Below are 21,296 nucleotides of genomic sequence, written 5' to 3' on the forward strand. Positions count from 1 at the left end.
AACTTTTAATATTCCAAAGAGTAGTAATAGTCTTATTTAATTTTCATTTATTACTAATGAGAGTCAATGAGAATATTATATTTACAGTTTACATTTCTTACTTTAAAAAATATGTTTATGTATCCTTGGCCTGTTTTACTACTGGACATTGTTCATTTTCTTACAGATTTATGTAAGCCCCTCATATAGCTAGAATATATATAGCTTCGTAAGACTAAGGCTTATGAGTAGCTGTGTTTCCTGAAAACAATAGAGTTTGACAATTGAATTTGCTCTAATTCATCTAATTTACTATTAACATTTTAGAAGATGGCCAAAGAGATTAAAGAGATAATCAAGACTAATCAAGTAACTTTAATTTTTTTATCTACAATAAGTGATCTTTATGTAACCAGGGCTCAGGTAAAACAAGCATTCTTTTTTTTTTTTTTTTTTTTTAGGAGGAAAGAGGAGTTCCAAAGACCCTCATGGTCTGAAGGGAATTCGTGTTTGCATTCAACGTAAGAATTTCATTTCCATTGGACTTCCTATCTAGGTGGTGACCAATTACGTGTGTTTAAAATGCAAACTGATCAGCGAGTAAGAAACTTAAGATGAAAAGGCTTGAGCAGTTCCTTCTATATTGCTTTATATTGCTAGAATGATGTGTTCCTAGACAAAGTAAAATAAGTTATCCAAAAGTCAAACAATAAAAAAATACTTTAAAAGTGCAGAAAAAAATAAAAATCAAATTATTAAGAATGGCCTGGAAGATGAGAACTGGAGAGTTTTTTATTTCCATCATTATGCTTTTTTGCATTTGTTTTAGTAAGTATGTATACTACAAACATATTGGCAGAGAAAATAATAAAGCTATCAAAAAGTGGCCTGAATTTTTGGCAAACTCAACAAATTTAATGGTTATTCCTCAAAGATCTAGAAGCAGAAATACCATTTGACCCAGCAATCCCATTTCTGGGTGTATACCCAAAGGAATATAAATCATTCTATTATAAAGATACATGCACACATATGTTCATGGCAGCACTATTCACAATAGCAAAGACTGGGAATCAACCCAAATGCCCATCAATGATAGACTGATAAAGAAAATGTGGCAGATATACACAATGGAGTACTATGCAGCCATAAAAAGGAACAAGATCATGTGCTTTGCAGGGACATGGGTGGAGCTGGAAGTTGTTATCCTCAGCAAACTAACACAAGAACAGAAAACCAAACATCGCATGTTCTTACTTATAAATGGGAGCTGAACGATGAGAACACATGGACATATGGGGGCAACAACACACACCAGGGCCTGTTGGGGGTGGAGAACATTAGGAAGAATAGCTGATGGATGCTGAGCTTAATACCTGGGCCATGGGTTCATCCGTGCAGCAAATCACCATGGCATGCATTTACCTGTGTAACAAACGTGAACATCCTGCACTTGTACCCCGGAACTGAAAATGAAAGTTTATTTTTAAAAAACTAAAATAAAGAGAAAGATACCACCAGAACTGTAATATGCGATTATTAGTGGAGGAAAAGTTTGGAAGCAGCATTTCTACTAACACCAAAGAAGGGGCATGTATTCAGCGATAAGATAAATTCCCTTGGAGTTACCAGGGGGAAAAACTAGAGAGTGTGATTTGGAGTCAGACAGACCTAGACTTACACCACTACTCATTAACTGGCTAATCTTAGAAAAGTCCCTTACTCTCTGATCCTCATCTTCCTTATTCATAAAACAGGGGCTAAGAATACCCACTTGTAGGATAACTGTGAAAATTAGTGTCAAGATATGCAACACATTTAGCATAGATGGACACAAAGTAGGTACTGAGTAAATGGATAAATATTATGTTTATTATAATTGTCACATGCTGATCACACGACTTGTCCTGACACAGTGAATCAGCAGAATATTCACTGACTTCCTGAAGGGAAATCCAAGATAGGTACCTAGCAACTAGTCCAGAGCCCAGGATATCTTTTTGTAGGTATTATTTAAAGCCACTACTTATTGAGTACTCATTATGTGCCAGGCATTGGCATAAGTGTTTTTTATGCAGCACCTTATTTTAATCCTCAAATAATCATTTGAGGTGCTTTCTATCCCCACTTTACAGATAAAGACACTGCTCAGAGAGGTTAAATAACTTGCCCAGGAGTTGGTAAGTCATGGAATGGGATTTGACCAACAGATATTTAGCTTCATAGTTGGCTCAGAACCACTAAGATGCTCAATATATGATATTTGAGTGAATGAATGAATATTGAATATGATGATAATATCCCCAAAGCCAGTTATGCAATCAAGAGAAACCTGGATTCTATCCTGGGTGAGTTTGAAGTTCTAGCTAGGAAACAGAAGGACTTTGGAGCCTACATGCATTTAACTTTTTTTCCCAATAAATGTTTCTGACTGTGTGTGAAAAAGGACTCCTTCTAGTCAAACCTCCATACAGGGTGTTAGATGAACAAGATTTAGCCATTAGATAAAATTTGTGTCAAGAGATAAAATATATGTCACAAAAGCTGGGAAAAACATGTTTGGCAGAAGACACAGTAACCTGACCAAGAGGGTTTTAACCTGAGATGTGGACAAGAGAAAAGTAAATAAAGAAAACTACCAAGGCACATTCATTGGAGGACAGCAGGTATGACAAAGAAAATCACCATCATGAGGGTGCAGCTAACAATTCTCAAGGAAACACTGTGAGAAGTGGGTCAGTCACAGGCCTTGCAGCACCAGGCATGTTGGCATGGCCAAGGGAAAGAGGGAGGTGTTCCAGGAAAAACAAACAGTAAGTGAAAGCACGCATGGGATGAAGAGGGGCGAGAACATGGCACAGTAAAGGGGCTGCAACAGTGTTAAAATGGTTGTATTGAAGGATGTCCACAGGGAATTATGAGAGGGAATCTAGAAAGACTGGCAGAATTCAAACTAGGAATATCTAGTATAGCATGCTATGAAGTTTGGGTTTTATCCTGATAAAGAAGAGGAGCCACTGTCAGATTTTAAGAAGGGCAATGATACTTTCAATTTTGTGTGTTTTTAATGGAGACTGGATGGAGAAAGTAATGACAGTTGACCATACTGGTGGTTAGGATGCATATGAACTAATTAGGGCAAGAAAACATGAAGACTGAAATGCAACACTGTGCAGAGAAACTGGAAGGCATAAGGCTGGTTCAAGAGCTGTTTAGAAAATAGAAGCCATAGACCTGGCTGTGTGGGATGCAGGAGGATGAAGCACTGCAGATGACTCATCAAACGTGGAACATCTGCACTTGCTTCCTTTTTCTCCCAATGTCTCAGTTAAAATGACATTTCATCAGAGAAGGAGTCTCTTACCATGTTATTAAAAATAAATCTCTTTCCCATTTTCTGTCTATCACATCATCCTGTTAATGTTTTTCTTAATAGCAATCTCAATTGGCAATTAATTTACCTATTTACTAGCTGCTGTTTGTGTCTCTCACTAACTTGTAAATTCAATGAGAAGAAAGATATTTTTTGCCTTATTCATCACTACAGAGCCAGATACATACTAGGCAGTTATGGTCATGATTCTAACCTGGGCAACTGAGAGATAGTGCCAATGACAATGTTAGAAAATACAGAAAAAATAACAGATTTTGGTGGGGGCAGAGGAGGAAGTTGAGAAATTCTGCTTTGGAAGTAAACAGTGTTAAGCATTTGTAGAAATTACAATGGGGTATCTAGTGGCCAATTGATCAAACACCTGTGAAACTCAGGACACAGACATGGGCTGGAAATGGGGGTTGAAGAGCCAACTGTATTTAACAGCAGCATTGAAAGCATTCATATGATGAGGTTCTGTGCTCACAGGTACTGATCCAAAGGGATTAGTAGGGGCTGAAATCCAAGCCTGGGTCTGACTTGCCAAGCCTTATGCCCTAGAGCAAATCTAAAGCCCCTGGAGAAAAGAATGTTTTGTTCTTCACCAAAAACTCCTGTTGGCCAGACAAGCCACATGCCCAAGAAACTGTGACACCTACCAAAGCAAAAAGGACCTCCTTTTTCTAATTTGACAAAATTAGTCTAGGCAAACTGCATGCCAGAATATGAATGAAGAATATTCTGAGCGTAGAATGGACCACAAAGGACTTACCGCAATTATCATTCTGTTGGGCTTAATTTTGATGCATGGGTGATTTCAGCTGAGAATCTATGGGAGGCTGGGTGCGGGCTCCTGGGTGTGAGTGATTCCATTCAAAGCCTAGCTCCTTTACTTACTACCTGTCACCCCAGAAAAGTCACTTTACCTTTCCTGGTTTCAATTTTCTTACTCTTAAAACTGGGAAAACAGCAGTACTCATCCCACGGGATTCTAGATAAGATGAGGTAAAATGATGTCAATAATGCATGTAGCCGCTGGGCGCGGTGGCTCACGCCTGTAATCCCAGCATTTTGGGAGGCCGAGGCGGGCGGATCACAAGGTCAGGAGATCGAGACTATCCTGACTAACAGAGTGAAACCCCATCTCTAATAAAAATACAAAAAAGCCGGGCGTGGTGGCGGGCGCCTGTAGTCCCAGCTACTCGGGAGGCTGAGGCAGGAGAATGGCGTGAACCCGGAAGGCGGAGCTTGCAGTGAGCCGAGATCGCGCGCCACTGCACTCCAGCCTGGGCGACACAGCGAGACTCCGTCTCAAAAAATAAAATGAAAAATAAAAATAATGCATGTAACACTGTGCTTGGCACAGACCAAGCCCTGGGAAATGCTGATTGTCATTATCAGAACTATGGTGGAGCCTGATGTGCCACCACACAGACTCCTCTTCAGAAATAAAAGATTTTTCCCCCCAGTGAAGAGTGCTGCTAACAGAAAGCTCTTGCAGCTTCTACAGAGGTAGTCATGGTCCCAGAGAGCCATTTTACCCTAGGTCACACATCGTCCCCAGAGTAACCAGCATCCAATGGATAGTCCACCTGTAACATAGAAGCCAATCCCCTTCACCGACACTCAGAAAAGCTCTGAAGGCTTATCCCAGCTCTGGAACTCCTCTTAGGGTCATCTCAGCCTCCTGGTGACTGTATTAGAGCTCCAACTTCTCCTTCTGTACCCTTGGTTTTCCTTTCACAGTTGAAAACATCCCCAATAAAGATCATGCACATTAATCTCCATCTCAGAACCTGCTTCCCAGGAAAACCAAATCTGAAACAGTGCTGAGAGCGATTGGAAGAAGAGATGCTGCGACAAGATTTTGGAGCTTACTTACTCATCATCTGATGGCAACGAAAACCCAATCACTGGTGGCAGGTGGAGTACAGATAGTCCCCGATTCATGGTGCAATTGTTAAAACTTCTTGGCCTGCCGCGGTGGCTCACGCCTGTAATCCCAGCACTTTGGGAGGCCGAGGAGGGCGGATCACGAGGTCGGGAGATCGGGACCATCCTGGCTGACACGGTGAAAGCCCATATCTACTAAAAATACAAAAAAAAAAAAAAAAAAAAAAACTGGCCGGGGCTTGTGGCGGGCGCCTGTAGTACCAGCTTCTCGCGAGGCTGAGGCAGGAGAATGGAGTGAACCCGGGAGGCGGCGGAGCTTGCAGTGAGCGGAGATCGCGCCACTGCACTCCAGCCTGGGCGACAGAGCGAGACTTCGTCTCAAAAAAAAAAAAAAACTTCTGCCAGTGGTAAAAGAGAAGGTACACTAGTGGAAGATAATGCATCAGCTGGTTGATGTATTAGGCTTTTATGAAATATGGAAGAAATAGTACCTATAAGTAGAATGGAATTGGGTGGCCATTGCTAAATCAAACTGACCTCTGGAAAAAGACAACAAGAAGTCAAGAGTGTTTAATAAATGACAAACTTACTGTGAAAGCCAAAGGACTTCTTTGGAGGCATACAAAGATGCTCTGACTTCCTACAGTGTGAGGGCAGAGAAAGCCGAGGACCAAGCGTAGGACTTCATTGGAAGAGTAGCATAAATCCAAAGAAAGTTAAATTCCTAACCAGGGAAGGTCAGCTATGCCAAGCTCATGGCCTTGGCAAGAAAGAATGTGATCCTGACACGTGGGACATCTATGCTGATGCACTTGCGAAAACTAACTCCCAGATTCTCTGAACCCTCTGAGCCTAAGGAAGCATCCCTTCTTTAAGAATTAGCATTTCTCCTTTGCTTGTTACAGAGGAAAGGGAGGATGACCCAGAGGCCTCTCTCCAAGATGAAGTGTGCTCCTCTCTAGCAATGCCTCACCTTCCCTCCCAGTCACTACACAGATAATAAGGGTAAAATTACACCACAGCCCAGCTGGAGACGTACTGGGCTTGATAAACAGGAAAGAGAGTGTATCCCAAAGGAGCCACAAGACATAGCTAGCATGTAATGACAGGGGCTGGGATAATACACATGGGACTGGATTCTGCTGATGCTTTATCAAGGAAGTCGAACATAATGTTTGATAAGGAAGAGCTGATCAATTTGGGAGTGCTTTCTCGGGATATAAGATTTAACACCCTGGAAAGGATTTTGGAAGATGATGTGAGCATGCTACTAGAATAACACCTATAAGCATGGTAAAAATGCCACACAACACGAACTGGAATAACTATGACATATGGTAAAAGGAAGGAATAAAAGACTCAAAGAAGTGAGCCATAATAAAGTGGATATACTATTCAAGGCCAAAAAAACAACTAGAGGACTATGTTCCATGGGAGAGTCCAAATGATACGCCATTTACCAAAGTAATAAAGAACGCACTAGTGAGGTGGGCACCACTGTCACTAAGCAGTTTAGTGGTGCCTCGCCTTTGCAGGCCAGAGCTGACAGTTGGAGATTCCATTACAGGATTGGGCTCACAAATAATCAGGCAATAATAAGACCCTGAAACATTAAAGACCAGATGCCAGAAGCCATGTGGATTCAATTACGGTGAGTGACAAAGTCAGAAGAGCTGCCAGGGGACCTGACCTACAGAGGATATGGAGATGATTAATTGTGTATGACATTCCTGAGGGGGATATAGATGAGTAGTCAAAAATAATACTAGTCAATATACCCAATCAAAAAAATGGAAGGATAGATGAAGTGATACTTTGTGAAGATGAGCATGAAGGAACAGGGAAGTCACTCCAGTAAAAGGTTACAATTCCTTGCCCAGTTTCCCAGCCTAAGCTAGGTTTCAGACCCAGAATCCACTGACTAAAAGAGATGGTGAGTCACAAGAAGAAGGGCCCTGTAACCACACAAGTGTACATAATAATGATTGCCCCTTAGGGACTGTTTTAACTCGCAACACTTCTGACACAAAACATGTGGAATTCTTCACCCATGCCAACCAATTTAAAGACACTAGCTGGGTGTCCTGCAATTTAATTCAATTCTGACACTGTGTACCTGGAGTTAGCATCAAATCCTACAAGTTAAGGACTCAGTTGCACAAGATCGCCCTTGCTTCATATGCTAATCACCAGTCCCATGCCTCCCATCATAAATTGGGGGTTCCCATGATTCTATCCTCAGATTTAATAATTTGCTATAACCACTCACAGAATTCAGGAAAATAGTTTACTTGCTATTACTGGTTTATTGTAAAGGATACAGCTCAAGAATTGCCAAATGGAAGTGATGCACAGTGCAAGATATGGGGAAGGGGAAAAGTGTGCAGAGCATTCATGCCCTCTCTGGATATGCTCCCTCCAAGCATCTCAATGTGTTTGCCAACTCAGAATCTCTCCTGAGTTTAAGGTTAAATCCTGTCATTTAAGGTTTCTATGGAGGTTCCATTACATAGGCACGATTGATTAAATCATTGGCCATTGGTTATTGCACTCAATCTCCAACCCCTCTTCCCTCCCTGGAGGCTGGTGGATAGAGCTGACAGTTCCAACACTATAATTACATGGTTGGTTCTTCTGGTCACCAGCCCCTGATCTGAAACTATCCCAGGGCCCAACGAGAGTCAGCTCATTAGCATAAACTCAGATATTGTTGAAAATATCTTATTATTAATAACAGAGTCTCCTTTCACTCCTATCACTCAGGAAACTGTGAGGGTTTTAGGAGCTCTGTGGTGGGAACCAAACAGGAAGACCAAATATATATATTTTTATATCACAGTATCCCACCCCCAAACTGACCTACAGCCATTTACTTGAGTGGCTGTACACTGAAGAAAGATTACTCAAACACTGAGAGGGCTCTTAGACACAGGCTCTGGGTTGACACTGATACCTGGAGACCCAAGTTCGCATTATAGTCCTCCACTAGCATGAGGATATAGAGGGACAAGGCAATAAATGTAGTCCTAGCCCAGTTTCAGGTCACAGTGTGTCCATTGAGTTCTTGGACCTACCTAATATTCATTTTCTCGGTCCCCACATGTACAATTAGTATGAACACACCTAGCAGTTGGCATAACTGACACAGAGAATGCTCCGCCTATAAGATAAGAGCTACTATGGTGGGGAAGGCCAACTGAAAGTCTCTGAAATTGTTCCACACTCTAAGCCAACATAGAAAATTAAAAACAATATTACATCTCAGGGAGAATGGAAGACATTCATGTCACTCTTAGACCTAAGAGATGTAGAGATGGTGATCCCCATCTTAAGAGCATTTAATTTATAATTCTGACCTCTATGAAGAAGTAGATGAATCCTAGAGGATGATAGTGTGTTACTGCAAATTCAAAGAGTAGGAACCCTATTTGTAACTGCTATACTAGATACATTATCTATACTAGAGCAGATTAACACAACTTCAGATATATGCTATGCAGCTATTGATCTGGCAAATAAATTCTTTTCCACCCCTATCAGAAAAGAGGATCAGAAATAGTTGTGCTCACTCGAACAGACAGCAATATATATTTGCAGACTTGCCCTAGGGCTTTGTGGAAGAGACAGAACACAGGACATCAAACGATCATGCAGCCCGAACTGTCCATCATGTCAGACTCACCAACTCATAAAATTGGATAGGCCCAGCAGCAATCCATCTTAAATTGGAAGTGGTACAGCCAAAATTGAGCATGAGCAATTTGGGAGTGCGCAAGCAGACTACAGGAGGAGGTAGGACAGATCAATATGCCATCCACCCCGGTTTTTGCACCAGCAATTCTCCCTCACCCGTTCTTCCACACCTATGGCCCCCTGGGCAATCCCTGATGACCCACTAATGCATGAAAAAAGACCACCAAATTTGGTTTATAGGTATGTCAGTTTGGCATCGAAGTGAAAGCTGAAAATAAACAGTGACAGCAATATGACATCACTTGGTGGTGTCCCTGATAGTAATGAGAGGAAATCCTCTCAATAAGCAGAGTTTTGAACAGTTTACCAGGCCATCCAATTTGTGTCAAAAGTGAAGTGACTCAATGCAAGAGTATATGTGGACTCGTGGACAGTAGCAAATGGTGCTCCCGGTTAGCCGAAGGCCGGAAAAGAGAAAAATAAGAACATCAGAAACAAGCAATTGTAAAGAAGAGGGATTTGATAGTGAGCACTAAGTAGTTGTAGTCTACCAAGAGTATATTGCCACTTATTCTCTCTCCGCACAGTTGTTCCATCTGCCCTTCGTGCTCCTACATGGTAAACCCAAGAGCACAACTGAATACATCTTCAGCTCAGAGTCAGCTACCTAGGGAAGCCAACCTACAAAAAATACCTCAAACATTTAAATCATAACTTCATTTTCTGCTGTATTCCCAGTGCCCGGTTCTGCCTGGCACATATTAGGTTCTTAATAAATACTTGTTGAATAAATTATTAAACCTCAAGGAAGGTGATTTGACAAGACCTGTGGCAGAACTACCTCTGAGCTCTGTACCCAAATGTAAATTCTTGCCTCCTTGGTCCTAACATAGGTTCTAGCAGCCTGAGGAGGACATAAAATGGTAATGGGAAGAGGATCATTCTTACTAAATTGTGTAGGTCCAAATGGTCATAACCACAAAGACACATACACATAGGCACAGACACATACACTCAAACAGACGTACCAAAATGCACACTTTTGTCTGCATTTTGGACAGCCATATTATATATTAACAACTTATAAAATCATTGATAACACAAAATATCATTATAAAATAATAGTTATTGAACTTCTTGATAAATTGTATTAGAGAAAAAATATCATTTTTGTACATCATTAGATCTTTTAAACCCACAAAAAAGAGTCACTTGGTTGTCATTCAGTATTCCTGGCTTAAAATTTTTTCATGGATACTCAAATGCAATGCATCAGTACAGTTGAAAATGTGTTACATATTGTAAAAATAATTTATGTTCACATATTCAAAATAACAGACATATAAATTTTAAAATATATATATGTAGAGTTAGTTGAAGACCAAACTGGAAGGGAGCTTGAGAAATGTTCTTGGTGATATTTGATGTTATGCATAATAGCGTCTGCTGTGGTTTAAATGTGTCCCCCAAAGTTTATGTGTTGGAAACTCAATCCCAATGCAACAGTGCTGAAAGGTAGGACATTTAAGAGATGATTAGGTCATGAGAGCAGACCCCTCATGGACTAATACCATTATCATGGGGTTGGGTTAGTTGACATAGGAGTGGGTTTCCAATGAAAGAATGAGAGTCAGCTTCCTCTCTCCCTCTTTCTCATATGTGCACTCTCTTGCGCATATAATGCTTTCCTTCATGTTATGAGTTAACAAGAAAGCCCTCACCAAATGTGACCCCTTGATGTTGGACTTCCCAGCCTCCAGAATTATAAGCGAAATAAGTCTCCGTTCATTATAAATGTTGAAGTCTGTGGTGTTCTGTTATAACAACATGAAACAGACTAAGACAGAAAATTGGTACCAAGAAATGGGGCTGTTTTTATGACAAATACCTGAATAGGTGGAAGTGGTTTTGGAAATGAATGAGTGGGCAGAAGGCTGGGAGAGTTTGCAGGAGCAGTCTAGAAAAAGCCTAGATTTCTGTGAATGGATAGTTAAGGACAATTCTGGTGAGGGTTCAGAAGAAGACAAGAGCTATAAGGAAAGCTTAAATCAGAGAGATGCCCTAAGTGGTCAGGATCAGAATGTTGGTAGAGATATAGGCAATTAAGGCCATTCTAGTAAGGTCTCAGAGGGAAATGAGGAACAAGGTATTGGAAACTGGAGTAGAGGCCATCCTTGTTATGAAGTTGCAAAGTCCTTGGGCATGTCGTAGTACTCTGTGAAAGGCAGAACTTAAGAGAGATAAACTAAGATATCTGGTGAAAGAAATCCAAGCACTCTTAGATTTCTCTTCTATTTTTGAGATGGAGTCTTCCTCTCTTGCCCAGGCTGGACTGCAGTGGCACAATCTCAGCTCACTGCAACCTCCACCTTCTGGGTTCAAGCGATTCTTCTGCCTCAGCCTCCCAAGTATCTGGGATTACAGGCACCCGCTGCCATGCCCTGCTAATTTCTGTGTTTTTAGTAGAGATGGGATTTCACCGTGTTGGCCAGGGTGGTCTCAAATTTCTGACCTCAAGTGATCCACCCACCTCAGCCTCCCAAAGTTCTGGGATTACAGGCATGAGCCACCGTACCCAGCCATGTTCTTAGATTTCTCAGCAGCAAAGCACTCAAGGTGCTGCATAGCTTCTTTTGGCTGTTTAAAGTAAAATGAGTGAAGAGAGAACTGATTTAAAGATGGAATTAAGAAATGTCTGTTCATATCCTTTGCCCACTTTTTGATGGGGTTGTTTGTTTTTTTCTTGTAAATTTGTTTGAGTTAAGACATTCATACAGCCAACAGACACATGAAAAAATGCTCATCATCACTGGCCATCAGAGAAATGCAAATCAAAACTACAATGAGATACCATCTCATGCCAGTTAGAATGGCAATAATTAAAAAGTCAGGAAACAATAGGTGCTGGAGAGGATGTGGAGAAATAGGAACACTTTTACACTGTTGGTGGGATTGTAAACTAGTTCAACCATTATGGAAAACAGTATAGCAATTCCTCAAGGATCTAGAACTAGAAGTACCATATGACCCAGCCATCCCATTACTGGGTATATACCCAAAGGATCATAAATCATGCTGCTATAAAGACACATGCACACGTATGTTTATTGCGGCACTATTCACAATAGCAAAGACTTGGAATCAACCCAAATGTCCATCAGTGACAGACTGGATTAAGAAAATGTGGCACATATACACCATGGAATACTATGCAGCCATAAAAAAGGATGAGTTTGTGTCCTTTGTAGGGACATGGATGCAGCTGGAAACCATCATTCTTAGCAAACTATCACAAGAAGAGAAAACCAAACACCGCATGTTCTCACTCATAGGTGGGAACTGAACAATGAGATCACTTGGACTTGGGAAGGGGAACATCACACACCGGGGCCTATCACGGGGAGGGGGAGGGGGGAGGAGGGAGGGGGGAGGGATTGCACTGGGAGTTATACCTGATGTAAATGACGAGTTGATGGGAGCTGACGAGTTGATGGGTGCAGCACACCAACATGGCACAAGTATACATATGTAACAAAGCTGCACGTTATGCACATGTACCCTAGAACTTAAAGTATAATAATAATAATAATAAATTTAAAAAAAAAAGAAAATGTGATATGTACACATATACCCCCATGGAATACTACTCAGCCATAAAAAGGAGCAACTTGGATGGAATTGGAGCCCATTCTTCTAATTGCAGCAACCTGGATGGAATTGGAGACCATTCTTCTAATTGCAGCAACCTGGATGGAATTGGAGACCATTCTTCTAATTGCAGCAACCTGGATGGAATTGGAGCCCATTCTTCTAACTGCAGCAACCTGGATGGAATTGGAGCCCATTCTTCTAACTGCAGCAACCTGGATGGAATTGGAGCCCATTCTTCTAACTGCAGCAACCTGGATGGAATTGGAGCCCATTCTTCTAATTGTAGCAACCTGGATGGAATTGGAGCCCATTCTTCTAATTGCAGCAACCTGGATGGAATTGGAGCCCATTCTTCTAATTGCAGCAACCTGGATGGAATTGGAGCCCATTCTTCTAATTGCAGCAACCTGTATGAAATTGGAGACCATTCTTCTAATTGTAGCAACCTGGATGGAATTGGAGACCATTCTTCTAATTGTAGCAACCTGGATGGAATTGGAGACCATTCTTCTAAGTGAAGTAACTCAGGAATGGAAAACCAAATATTGTATGTTCTCTCTTATATGTGGGAACTAACCTATGAGAATGTAAAGGCATAAGAATGATACAATGGACTTTGGGGACTTGGGGGAAAGTGTTGGAAGGGGATGAGAAATAAAAGACTACACATTGGGTACAGTGTACACTGCTCGGGTGATGGGTGCACCAAAATCTCAAAAATCACCACTAAAGAACTTATTTATGGAACCAAATACCACCTGTTCCTTAAAAACCTATTGAAATAAAAAGTAAGTGTAAAAAGAAAAAAAAAGATGGAATTAATAATTTAAAGGAAAGAAAAGTGAAAAGATTTAGAAAACTCTTGGCCTGGCCTTGTAAAGATTAAAAAAGTGTGTTTGAGAAAGAATACCAAGGGTGTGACCAAGCAATTGTTTGCTAAAGAGATGAATATGGATAGAAGGAAGCTAGGTTCTATTCACCAAGACAAGGAAATAATTACCCTGAAGGCTTTTCAGAGATCTTTAAGGAAAGCTAAAACCTTGAGGGCAAGGTTTCCAGAGAGATGCCCAAGGGACCTCAGCATTTGTTGCCTTACACTGCTTCAGGTAGTCTGTCTCGCTATATTCCAATACAGTGCCTCTCAGTCACCCCAGCTGCGATTCAAGTGTTTCCAGGTGTGGCTTAACATGCCACTCTGAGAGGTGCAAGCCTCGGCAGCATCCCAATGGTGCTAATTCTGCAGTTGTGCAGAATGCAATAGCTGTGGGGCCATGGCAGCCTCCATCTAGATTTCAAAGGATGCTTTGGACAGTGTGAGGACCTAGGCAGAGACTCATCACAGGGCAGAGTCACCACAGAGAATCCTCACTAGACCAATTCCCAGTGGAGCCATGAGAGAAGGTAACCTCCAAAACCTCAGAACTGTAGAGCTGCCAGCATGCAACTCCACCCTGGGGAAGTTGCAGGCACAAGACTTTCAACCCATTTGAGCTGTAGGGTGGAATGAGACTAGCAAAGCCATAGGAATAGTGCTGCCTGAGACCCTGGGGGCCCAACTCCCACTCTAGTGTGTCCAGGATATGAGACTATGAGACATAAAGTCAAAGATTATTCTTCAGCTTTAAGGCTAATATTGTTTTCTCTGTTGGTTTTTGAACTTGCTTGAGACCAGTTTCCCCTTTCTTCTTGCCTGTGTGTCCCTTTTAAAATGGAAAAGTCTATCCTATGCCTATCCTCCACTATAATTTGGAATCATGTGATTTTTTTTTTTAACTTCACAAACTCACAGCTGGAAAGGAATTCTCCTCGGGATGAGATTCACCCACATCTGATTCAGATTATACTCTGAACATTGGACTATTGAGTTGGTGCTGGAATGAGGTAAGACTTCGGGGCTACTGGGATGGAATGAATGCATTTTGCATGTGAGAAGGACATAAATTTTGAGTGCCAGAAATGGAATGCTATGGGTGAAATTTGTGCCCCAAAGTTCATGTGTTAGAAACTTAATTCCCAATGCAAGATTGTTGAAAAGTGGGATCTTTAAGAGGTGATTAGGTCATGAGGGCTCAGCCCTCATGAATGGATTAATGCTGTTGTCTCCAGAGTGGGTTAGACATCATAGGAGTGGGTTCCTGTAAAAGGATGGGTTCAGCTCCCCTCTTGCACACAAGTATAAACTTGTGCACTTGCTCTCTTGCCCTTCCACCTTCCTCCATGAGATGACACAGCACGAAAGCCCTCAACAGATGTGGGCCCTTAGACCTTGGACTTCTTAGGCTCTAGAAGTGTAAGAAATAAATTCCTTTTCTTTATAAATTACCCAGTCTCAATAATTCTGTTAGAGCAGCACAAAATGGAGTAAGACAGCATTCCTCCTAAAATGTGACAAATTAACCACTTGCTTTTTGTCAGGTTCCCTTCCTAACTTGCTCTCGTATTCTACTTGCCTGAACAGAGAAAGAACTGAAAGTTCTGCTTGCACCATTATTGGTGAGATAACACAAATTCTAATTCTAATCAAAATAATATTCTTTGTAGATGGGCCAGAATAAGTTGATTGAATATGAAGCTTGGGATCTCATATAATTTAATAAAACTGTATTGACCCAGCCTGGGTATAGGAAAGAGCTTCCACTTATCTGAAGGCTGTGCTGGTGACAGCAGCAGCAGCAGCCTGACATGGTCCTTTAACGTACAACATAGTTGTCTGGGACATTGAAGTAACAGCATTTTAATTACCAATTTAGATGGTAGTTAGAAATTCATGTATCTCAGTATTTTTTGGCCTGGATGATCACTAAAATGTTAGGTTAATCTTTATTGCTAATCCATCTTTCATTTATTTATTTTTAAGTATTTGGTTATGTTTACTATATTTAAAAGTAATATTTACACACTATAAAAATGCTAAAGCTAAAGTTATGACCCTCCCCTTCCCTTCCCAATTCAATTCATATTTCATTATTATGAACAGGAAATGTATGTATGTGGGGGGGTGTATAAGTATTTTATATATATTCATTTTTATATAAATGAATTGTAGAATCATCCTATTGTTTATATTTTTTCAATTATTTGCTAGATGGTCTATGATATGGCTTGGCTGTGTCCCCACCCAACTCTCATCTTGAATTGTAGTTCTCATAATCCTCACATATTGTGGGAGGGACCTGCTGAGAGGTAATTGAATCATGGGGTTTTTCCCCTGCTGTTCTTGTGATAGTGAAAAGTCTCATGAGATCTGATGATTTTATAAAGGGAAGTTCCCATACACGTGCTCTCTCTTCCCTGTGTCCATATAGGACAAGCCTTTGCTACGCCTTCAACTTCTGCCATGATTGTGAGGCCTCACCAGCTGTGTGGAACTGTGAGTCCATGAAACTTCTTTTTCTTTATAAATTACCCTGTCTCGGGTATGTCTTTATTAGCAGCATGAGAACGGACTAATATAGTCTATATTTTGGTTTTGTTTCGTAAATTTTCATTTCTGACCTGCTTTTAGTTCTTTCAGTGTTAATTTTGTAACTACATAAAATACACAGATGTCTCTGTTTCTCGGTTTAACAATGTTATATTGAATCTGTTGCCTCTAATATGAAAGGTGAGAGCATTAGCATGTGTACCTCTCTCCTTGTTCTTCTCCAAATCTCCACCACCTCACAACCTCAGTTGTGTCAATGGTATTATTACTTTTTCACCTTGTCAATCATAACAACATTTATAATTTGGTTTGCAACCATAATTCTAATAGTTTGTTAACCCCTTCTCTTTTTGTAATGGCTTTCTAACGCCAGAGTTCTTTATTTCCATTCTCATAATTGGCATAATTTCTTTATTAATTACAGCTCAAATGTTTGAGAATATATTACTCCTGTATTTTTTCATAAACAAATTGGCTTGATACAAATTTTTGGATTACCCTTTATTATCTCCTCTCAGACTTCTAAAACTATTTTACAATATCTCAAAAATTTGAGGCCAGTCTGATTTTTCCTTTCTGTATGGGCTTACTCTTTCTACATGGATATCGATAGGGCTCTTTTTAATTTTTCCTGGGGTTCGCTGCCTCAGCACACCATGCCTTGGGGTTATTTTTGTATTTTTTTGTGTTGTGTTGTTCTTTCTGGAACAACCTGATGTAAGAGAACAACACACTCTCCTGGAGGTCAAAAGATCTGGGTACTAGAACTTGACATAAATGGATGGTTTTGAATAAGTTATTGAAGCTCTCTGGGACTCAATTTCTATATAGTAATATAGGAGGAAAGATTACATTATCTCCAAGGATACTTGTAGCTCCCAAAGCCAATGATACCCATTCAGACACATGGCTTTATGCAATATTTATTAAGCTACTGCAATTCTTGATAAACTGATACTATCATAATAAATTTAAGTTAATTATAACAAAAAAGAGAATAGATGTGAGTATCTCTTTAGCTCTTCCTTCTTGCTACAGGTTCAGTTGGCTAATATTTAACATAAAAGAAGGTTCATAAGCGATGCTATAAAGGATATGGGAGAATTAGTAGGAGAAAGAAACAAAAAAACATTCAGAGCCTCAGGCTTTATTCTTAGGGTCAAGATTCAATCTTGCTTGGAGGCATCATATCAGTGGGAAAATCGCTGGGCCATGAGTCAGAAAATCTGTATTCTGGTCCTATTTATGCAACTGACTTATTGGTATAAACTTGGGCAACTGAGTCAGATAAACCCAGATTTGAATCCTGGCTTTTCCATTTCCAAGCTGTGTGATGTTGGACAAATTACAGCATTTCTCTGAGCCCCAGTTCCCTCATATGTAAATAACAATAATTATTCCAATGTTCTAGTGATGTTGTGGGTATTAAAAGAAGCACATTTATTTAAATGGATGTTTGGTTCTCCACCTCCAAGCCACTTTCTCTCTGAGTGCTCTTCCCATTTTAACATTCTGTGAGTCTAATTAAAATTGGGACAATATAGCATATTGTTCATTTCCCCCTATTTCTCTGTAATATTTTTGTAAAGCACTTGTCATTATAGTTTAGGTGTAACATTTTTCTATTACTTGGAAATCTCATTTTTAATAAAATATTTACCAAAGACCCATTTATGGTCCCAAATTAGGCATGATTGATGGGCATCCTTGAGACCACCATTTAGTAATTGCAGAATAGATACCATAAAAATACATAAAGAGGAAGAAAACTGCCTCATAGCAACCAGATTCTCCTCATTCCTCTATTTAACAGTTCCATTAGATCTGGGGAATTCTCTGAGGTCAACAAGAAATTAGATGTGTGAACAAGAAACTTGACATTTTGTTTCTAAATAATCCATCTGCAGAATCTGATTTTGACATGAAATCTTGTTCAGTTAAAGAAAAGAAGTTAAATATAGTATTTTGAAAACAGAAAACAGGTGCTGATTAATATACTGTATTCTCATTGTGTTAAAAATGCAAAAGAGAAATAAACTATATGCTTAACTGCTTTAACTCTTTTAATTTTGTTTCCTGAAGCCATACATCATCTGGCTAGGTGATGGATGGTATCATTTAAACTCAATTCTCAAAAAAAAAAAAAAAAAAAAGTCCATTAGGTTGCAAATAAAATTGTCATATTTTCCATTGACAAAAAGAAAAGGTAAGAGATGAATAAATTAGTAATCTAGCATTCCTCCTCAGGGAATCTGGCATTAAGTATTTTTGAGGTAATGAGCAGTGTGGTGGAATCAACACTAGGATGAGCTCTATTTACTAGTAAGCTGACCTCAGGAAATGGCTCCATCTCTTTGGGCCTCATTCTTTTCATCTATAAAGTGGTGGGGGCCGGGGAACTATTCCAAAGGTTGTTTTAAAGACGAGACTAAGATAGTAACCTAGAAAAGGCATTGTAAAATAAAATGGCATCATTAATAATGGCTAATAATTAAAATGAAATCTTGTCATCTTTTCATGCCTTTTATTTCATTTTCCTACAGCCCTAAATCTAGAAAAATTTTATTTCTTCCCTTTCTCTCAGTTTGTAGAGGAAAGTGTAAATTTTAAGAAACTATCACATTCCTCTAGATTTTAGCTCCAAATTTAAAGCCTTAAGATATATCCATCTAATCAAATCAACACATCTTTGGGAAAGAAGGAATGCTGAGGCACGTTAAGTTATGGGATGTTATAAAACAGAATCACATTAAGCAAAACCTCTTCAGTAAAAACAAGGCTGAATATTAGAGTCCTCCTTTGAAAAGGGACTTACTCCAATCTCTTTTTTCTAACACCTTGAGTTAGATGTCTTCCTTTTGCTTCGCCTTCTTGTTCTCTGCCCTCAAAGGCTGATTTGTCTGCCTGTATCAGCAGTCTCCCCAGCCCTGGTTGATTTCAGTCAAAGAGAAGCCTCATAGGTGACTGGAGGCAGGAAGGAGGCTGAAGGTGAGATATTTCCGCAGCCCCTCCCATGGACTGGAATGAGCTGAAGGTCACAGCTTCTCTGCTTCTACTCTGGGGATGGCTCCTTCCTCCATCTTTGCTCATTTAGCGGCATGAATGGTGTCTGGGCGCTGTACTGCCCTTTATGGTTTTCTACACTCTGCCAAAGTTGTAAAACAGGCTCTTTAATAAACTCTCCTCAAATTGCTCATTTAGGACACAACTCCACTTATTTTCAAGCCCCTAATGACTACATCCTTTTATTCTCAACCTTCCACCCACCTCTACCTAGCACCCATCCACTTCCAATTCTAGGTCTTTATAGGAGAGGAAATATTTCACCTTTATTCCATTAGAATCTCTAGCTGGGCTTAAGAATTAAACTAACATAAGACAGAATAACTGGAGAAAAGTATACAAATATTCTTTTGTTTTAAAGGTTCTTGTGAGTTTCACAAGAAAATGACCCAAAGAGGCAGTTAGAGTTGAAACCTTATATACTAAGTTGGACAGAGAGTCATAAATTGAGAAACATGACAAAGCAAAGGGAGTTGGGCTAGGGTAGTTAATCTTGAAGAAGTAACTAGGAAGATAAAGGTTCCTTTGATAAAGTTTGTTTTGTATAGATTTCTCTCAGCCTCAACTTTCCATTCTTAGTGATAAGAATGTTTCTTTCCTTCTGATATAGGAAAGGCATCCTTCACAAAGTTGTTTCATCTCCTGATTTCAGGAAGAAAAAGAAAGTTCCAAATGTCCTTCTTGCATCTGCTGTTTTTCAAGTGCTTTCAACTCAAAATCATCAATATGCCAGAGCAGTATATTTGGGGGTGGTCATGAACTTGTTCATGCTGTTTAGTTTGGTGCCTGAACACCAGCGTTTCTCAGACTTAGGGATTTGAAGACCCCTGAGAATACATTTACGACATCTCCGGAGTCTATAGATACCAGTCGGGAAAGCATTGTTTTGTCTATTATTCCACCCTCACTCCCCAGCATGAGAGCCCCATGGACGAACTCTTTTTCTATTTAAAGGTAAATTACCTTACTAGGAAGAAATCAAAATAACAATTCTATGTTGTTGTTTTATTTTTATAACATTGCATATTACAAAATCCAATAGTCTACATGACTTAGATTTTTAGGACTAAGACAAAAACAGAGAATTTAATGCAATGTTTTTATTTTGCAAAATGAATGAACTAAGATTTAAAGAAGTGAAGTGATTTACTCAAGGCCGTTCAGCTGTCATTGACCGAAGCTGTAATCTGCTTCCTGAGTCCTAATCCAAAGCTGTTTTCTGCCCAATACCATGCCCGGTGTACACTATCTTATATATAAGATAATGAAAAATATAATATGTGCCCAATTAGGAAGATTTTTCTAAGAATCTATTACTAGGAGTGAAGAAATTATAAATTTGTGAGATATGGGAGCTAAATAAAAGATACTTTAGGACTCCCTGATTTTCTAGACAGGGAATCTGAGCCCCAGGAATGATCAATATCTTGTGCTCCCCACATTTCTTGGATGATTTCCATAGCACTTTCTCCATCACTTTCAGGATCTCTAGGGGAACTCTGAGTAATTTCACAACCAGAATGTCTCCATAAATCTGTCATTTTTCTTGATGGTAGGATTTTAAGGCTCAAAGAGGTAGAAAGATACAGAATGAAAAAGCAAAATATGCCCTCTGATAGTGAATATTACAAGAGCTGACCTGTAAATTGAAATATGAGTTAGCAGATCCCTTTATACTAGCTTGATGGCAACTGACAAAGGCTCTGTGAAAAGGACGTCCTTGACTAGTGAGCCCACAGAGTCCAGGTATCCGTGGTAGTGCATGTTCTATTAGTATGTACTCTGGCTCTAACAAATACAAGGAATGCTTTTGCCAGTGCAAGATATTCAAGATAAAGTTTTCAATCTCCATCTGAGGAAGGAACAACTACCATTCAATCCACGGGAACACTTACTCAGTGTCAAAAGATGCTATTAACGCTCAGCTGGCATAGTTTTTCATCTTAAAGAGGGCACTAAATAAGCACAGTAAATTCATAACAGTGAACCTACATGTACTAGCCATAAAACAGCACATTGTTCAGGTTGAATTCCTTTATTAATGCTTATTCTTTGAGTCAATTGGCCAATAACTTTGCCAAATTGTTAATATCTATATTGAGGAAAGCCATGAAATTGAGGTCCAGGGCCCCCACTATGTTATAATCAGCTCCAATTGTCCTTTCCTGCCATAATCAGTGGGCACACTGGAATTTGGAGAGAGACACCTGTGTTTTGTCC

Source organism: Rhinopithecus roxellana, chromosome 12 (assembly GCF_007565055.1).
Source record: "Rhinopithecus roxellana isolate Shanxi Qingling chromosome 12, ASM756505v1, whole genome shotgun sequence".
Taxonomy (NCBI): Eukaryota; Metazoa; Chordata; class Mammalia; order Primates; family Cercopithecidae; genus Rhinopithecus; species Rhinopithecus roxellana.